The sequence below is a fragment of the Salvelinus fontinalis genome, chromosome 5 (genome assembly GCF_029448725.1).
Source record: "Salvelinus fontinalis isolate EN_2023a chromosome 5, ASM2944872v1, whole genome shotgun sequence".
NCBI classification, from domain to species: domain Eukaryota; kingdom Metazoa; phylum Chordata; class Actinopteri; order Salmoniformes; family Salmonidae; genus Salvelinus; species Salvelinus fontinalis.
This window is the reverse complement of record NC_074669.1, coordinates 31,408,918-31,414,402: the sequence shown is the minus strand read 5'-3', so window position 1 is coordinate 31,414,402 and position 5,485 is coordinate 31,408,918. Positions and strand designations below refer to the sequence as shown.

The 5,485-nt window shown below is 39.3% G+C and overlaps 1 long non-coding RNA gene across 1 annotated transcript; it reads left to right on the top strand.

The window, feature by feature from the left end:
* Window positions 1-4,054: 4,054 nt before the first annotated feature.
* Window positions 4,055-4,790, top strand: LOC129854771 (uncharacterized). The gene is made up of 3 exons (XR_008759374.1): window positions 4,055-4,138; window positions 4,252-4,327; window positions 4,453-4,790. It is a non-coding gene; the product is annotated as an uncharacterized LOC129854771 (long non-coding RNA).
* The last annotated feature ends 695 nt before the right edge of the window (window positions 4,791-5,485 follow it).

Genomic DNA, 5,485 nt, shown 5'->3' with positions numbered 1-5,485 from the left:
TTCAATGTTCATTCTTATAATAAAGAAGAATGTACGCATACCACACTGGGCCTTGGTCTCCTCCTTTTGACGGCCGTGACAACATCCCTTGCTTATATTCAGTCAAGACATCTCAAGAATATCATGACATATTTGAACAATTAATTAATTACAGATCCATAACTAAATAAACATCAGCATTTTGAAAGTGTATTTTTATCATTATTTTATTAACGAAAGCATAAAGATTCTGATGAAGAAATACAGTACTGTACCGTATATGCTTTTAAATATATGGATAATAAAGCATTTAAAGCATTTTGAAGATACAGTATAAGCCACCTGCATTTGTTTTTTAGGCTACTGTGCAGTCTGACAAGTAAACATAGCATACAGTACATACTGTAGTAAACATGGGAAAGTGCCTAATTTCTTACTTAACCTGTCTAGGATCAGCGTGGCGCTAGCGGCACACCCCCCCCCCCCCCCACTGAAAAACCAGTGCCGCGAAATTCAAAAAAAATATTTTTTTAAAATATTTAACTTTCACACATTAAAGTCCAATACAGCTAATGAAAGACACAGATCTTATGAATCCAGTCAACATTTCCGATTTTTAAAATGTTTTACAGGGAAGACACAATATGTAAAGATGTACATCTATTACCTAAAAACACATTAGCATAATCCACCATCTTTTATTTGTCCACCAACACCAGTAGCCATCACCAATTCGGCTAAACTAAGATATTTATAGCCCCTAACCAACAAAAAAACTCATTAGATGACAGTCTGATAACATATTTATGGTATGGGATAGGTTTTGTTAGAAAAAAGTGCATATTTCAGGTATATGGCATAGTTTACAATTGCACCCACCATCACAAATGGACTAGAATAATTACAATGAGCAACGTGTTTACCTAACTACTAATCATCAAACATTTCGTAAAAATACACAGCATACACGAATCGAAAGACACAGATCCTGTGAATACAGACAATATTTCAGATTTTCTAAGTGTCTTACAGCGAAAACACAATAAATCGTTATATTAGCTTAGCACATAGCAATTAGCAGCCCAGCATTGATTCTAGCCAAAGTGAGCGATAAAAGTCAACATCGCCAAAAGATATTAATTTTTTCACTAACCTTCTCAGAATTCTTCCGATGACACTCCTGTAACATCACATTACAACATGCATATACAGTTTGATCGAAAATGTTTATATTTAGCCACCAAAATCATGGTTAGACAATGTGAAATGTAGACAAGCTGGTAAAGAAAACGTCCTTGCGCCACTTAGACAGTGATCTACTCTTATACATAAATACTCATAAACGTGACTAAAAAATATAGGGTGGACAGGGATTGATAGACAATTTAATTCTTAATACAATTGCGTTATTACATTTTTTAATTTATCCTTACTTTTCAATACAGTTTGCGCCAAGCGAAGCTACGTCAAAAAACATGGCGTCCTAAGCCACTAAAATGTTTCGACAGAAACACGATTTATCATAATAAAAATGTCCTACCTTGAGCTGTTCTTCCATCAGTATCTTGGGCAAAGGATCCTTTCTTGGGAGAAATCGTCTTTTGGTGGAAAGCTGTCCTCTTGCCATGTGGAAATGTCAACTACGTTCGGGATGAACTGAAAAGCGTGCCCAACTTTTCACATCGTTGCAAAAATAAATGTCCCAAAATCGCACTAAACGGATATAAATTGCTATAAAACGCTTTAAATTAACTACTTTGTGATGTTTGTAACTCCTATAACGAGTGAAAAGATGACCGGAGAAATATAACAGGCTAAACTAACGCTTGGAACAGGAGAGGGTCGGTGTCTTCCACGCGCGTTACGCAGCAAGAAAAGACTTGCTAGCTAAAGGTTTTTTTCATTTGTAGGGCCTGTGAACGAGCAATCGAGCCCGTTGGAATCGTCATCACGTAAAGGCATCCAGGGGAAGACGTAAGAAGTGTCCGTATAGTCATAGCAACGACAGTGCCCGTTTAAATGACTTCAGAAAAGTGGCCAACGTTTCTCAAATCTGACTCCATGTCAGGGAAATTGCTGTAGAATGGGCTCTGTTCCACTTAGAGACAAAATTTCAACTCCTATAGAAACTATAGACTGTTTTCTATCCAATAATAATAATAATATGCATATTGTACGATCAAGGATTTTGTGGGAAGCCGTTTAAAAAATTAGCCACATTAGCATAAATAGTCTAAACAGCGCCCCCATCCCCAACAGGTTTAAGGGAGAGCAGGCCGTGTCCAGACTTTCTCGGAGACCTCAAGTACTCTTTAACTCTGTCTTTAATGCTTTTTCAGGATGCATCAGTCATGGACGGAAACTTCTGAGACACAGTATTAATGATGAAAATGCGGAGGGTCACTGGTAAGCCACATTTGCCTCGGGATCATCCCAGTTTGTATTCTGTGCCCACTCATGGTATCTCTCTTCGGTTACACATCCTTGAAATAGCAGAACAGCATAACGGTCCGGGCGGCCCTTGCTGTGCCTGGTGAGCAGTTGGTCAAGTTCTGTTGTCAGAAGAGGAATGGAAATGTCAGTGTGAACCGACGACCTGACGAACCTGCCAGGTATGTTGACTCTTCCTGTTGGAGGTGGAGTTCCAGAGCTCACAGGTGTACCTGTCATGGATTGTGACTCCATCTCGTTCCTTTCCCTTTTCAATGCGTCATTCTCTACCTGACTCTCCACCAATGCCGCCTGACTCTCCGCTAATGAGGAGAGACTCTCCACCAATACCGCCTGGCTCTGAACCAATGCATCAGCTGTCGCCCGTATCTCTTCCCTCAGAGAATGTTTCTCTTTCTGATGGTCTGCCTTCAATGACTCGATCTCAGTCTTCAAAGTTTGAATCTCACCCATGAGCACCTTCATCAGATGAGCAGAATGGTACCGCCCAGAGCCCCCATCGATTACAGTGGCCTATGATAGAAACGGTAGATCAATTAAGAATTAAAAGTGACTCCAACACACAAGTGCTGCATACACATATTAAGAATCTAGCTTAACTAACCGCTTTCTTGGCAACCATGCGTTTTTTCAGTGCGGCCCGTTGTCCAGCTCTTTCTTCCCTGATCACCACGGATGGTTATCTGTGGTGATCAGACACATGCACATTTGTGGCCTGTTGGAGGTCATTTTGCAGGGCTCTGGCAGTGCACCTCCTTGCACAAAGGCGGAGGTAGCGGTCCTGCTGCTGGGTTGTTGCCCTCCTACGGCCTCCTCCACGTCTCCTGATGTACTGGCCTGTCTCCTGGTAGCGCCTCCATGCTCTGGACACTACGCTGACAGACACAGCAAACCTTTTTGCCACAGCTCGCATTGATGTGCCATCCTGGATGAACTGCACTACCTGAACCACTTGTGTGGGTTGTAGACTCCGTCTCATGCTACCACTATAATTTCCACCTTTTGTCTATTCCATTTGCACAACAGCATGTGAAATTTATTGTCAATCAGTGTTGCTTCCTAAGTGGACAGTTTGATTTCACAGAAGTGTGATTCACTTGGAGTTACACTGTGTTGTTTAAGTGTTCCCTTTATTTTTTTGAGCAGTGTATATATATATATGTCTATATATTTATTTGGATATGTATTGATATATATATATTTTTTAATTATCAGAACAATTACCTTGTCTGTTTGCTTGTTATGTACTGTTTTGTAGTTTCTACCCAATGATTCGTCTGACAAACAAAGAACTTTGTGTCCTGCAGGCCCAGGCATTGATCAAAGCTGGCGAGACATTCAAAAATGTAATCTTGACATACGAAACAACCGTGGCCCAATTTGCTCAAAATTGCTACAAAAAAAGGAAGAAGATCAAGCAAGCCGAGTCCCAAGCATCCACTCAAACTCCATGTGTTGGGGGCAATTTCTCGTCAGGGACCAGGCCCATATTAGATTTTTGATGGTAAGTTTGGCTATTTACAAAGCTAAAGGTACATAAAATATAGTAGCCTACACCTCATGGACTGTCATGTGTTCCACAATAATTCACTCTGTCCTCCTTTTTCAAGTATTATGGCTCGGGGTTTCTTTGAGGAAGAAATCCTCAAGAGATATGCTGGAACCTATGTCAGACAGGTGTTTCTGGGAACACATTGTTTCTTTCAAGGTAGGATTATAGCAATATTTTGTTACTTTTAGGCCTATTTACATGTTTATTTCTATTATTGTACCTAATTTTGGCTGTCAGGCTAAATGTCTTTTTTTCTTCTCCAAATGCAGACAATGACCCAAAACACAATGCCGCCCGGGTTTGCATTGCAAATGAGGGCTTAAACTGGGTCAAGACGCCAGCAGAGTAAGTAGACCTTTATGTAGTAAATTAAAGGTTAAATAAAAAATAAATAAATAAATTAAAGACCTACAACACCTTGGGTAGGCCTACAGTATATCTACAAATATTTTTTTAATCTCTACATGTAGGTATCCTGATTTAAACCCGATCGAACTTGTTTGGCATCAACTGGAAACATCCATCCATAACTCTGCCAAGCCGATCAGCAAAGATGAACAGGTCAAGGCCATCACGATGTTTCAGCTAGAGAAATTGACGATACAACAATACAACAAATACATTGATCATCTCATTAGGGTTTTACCTGTGGTCGTGGAGCTGGGTGTAAGTGCGACTAAAATGTAGTTTATATAAACATCCGCATTTGAATGTCTTATTTCTCATTATTTTATTAACAAAAGCATAAAGATGTTGCTGACTAAATACTGTACTGCTGCTTTGAGTTAGAAATGTAACACTTTAGAGTATTTAACCTGTCTAGGATCAGCGTGGCGCTAGCGGCACACCCCCCCCCCCCCCACTGAAAAACCAGTGCCGCGAAATTCAAAAAAAATATTTTTTTAAAATATTTAACTTTCACACATTAAAGTCCAATACAGCTAATGAAAGACACAGATCTTGTGAATCCAGTCAACATTTCCGATTTTTAAAATGTTTTACAGGGAAGACACAATATGTAAAGATGTACATCTATTACCTAAAAACACATTAGCATAATCCACCATCTTTTATTTGTCCACCAACACCAGTAGCCATCACCAATTCGGCTAAACTAAGATATTTATAGCCCCTAACCAACAAAAAAACTCATTAGATGACAGTCTGATAACATATTTATGGTATGGGATAGGTTTTGTTAGAAAAAAGTGCATATTTCAGGTATATGGCATAGTTTACAATTGCACCCACCATCACAAATGGACTAGAATAATTACAATGAGCAACGTGTTTACCTAACTACTAATCATCAAACATTTCGTAAAAATACACAGCATACACGAATCGAAAGACACAGATCCTGTGAATACAGACAATATTTCAGATTTTCTAAGTGTCTTACAGCGAAAACACAATAAATCGTTATATTAGCTTAGCACATAGCAATTAGCAGCCCAGCATTGATTCTAGCCAAAGTGAGCGATAAAAGTCAACATCGCCAAA